We start from the raw sequence: 571 nt of genomic DNA on the forward strand, positions 1-571 counted from the left end.
GGAAACAGCAGACGATCACAGTCCACACAAAGAAGCAGGACAAAGTGGTAGAAACAAGGGAGCAGGATACAGACCCAGAACACATCCATGAGAAAGCAGCAGCATTGGAGCTCTCTGATAAGGAATTCAAAAGAATTATCTTTAGGTATCTTCCAAGCATTGAGAGACAGACCAAAGAAAATACAGAAAAAACTTTAGAAGAATTTTGAAAGAAAATACAAGAACAAAATGACAAAATAAATGAAAAATTAGAAAAGATTCTAAATTTACAGGTAGAAATCCAGAAGATTAATACTAAATTGTCAGAAATAAATAACACATTGGAAGGGCAAAGAAGCAGAATTGATGCAATGGAAGGCAAAATTAACGAGATTGAAGAAAAATACCTGAATACTTCTATGGAAACGGATCAAGCAGGAAAAAAATCAAAACAAAATGAAGAAAGCCTAAGGTTCATGTGGGATACCATCAAAAGGAATAACTTACGTGTCATTGCAATTCCAGAACAAGAACAGAAAAACAAAACCACTGAGAAAATTGTCCAAGATTTGCTGGAGGAGAACTTCCCTGA

The sequence above is a fragment of the Orycteropus afer genome, unplaced genomic scaffold (assembly GCF_000298275.1).
Source record: "Orycteropus afer afer isolate SDZICR_OR568_19922 unplaced genomic scaffold, OryAfe1.0 scaffold00679, whole genome shotgun sequence".
NCBI lineage: Eukaryota > Metazoa > Chordata > Mammalia > Tubulidentata > Orycteropodidae > Orycteropus > Orycteropus afer.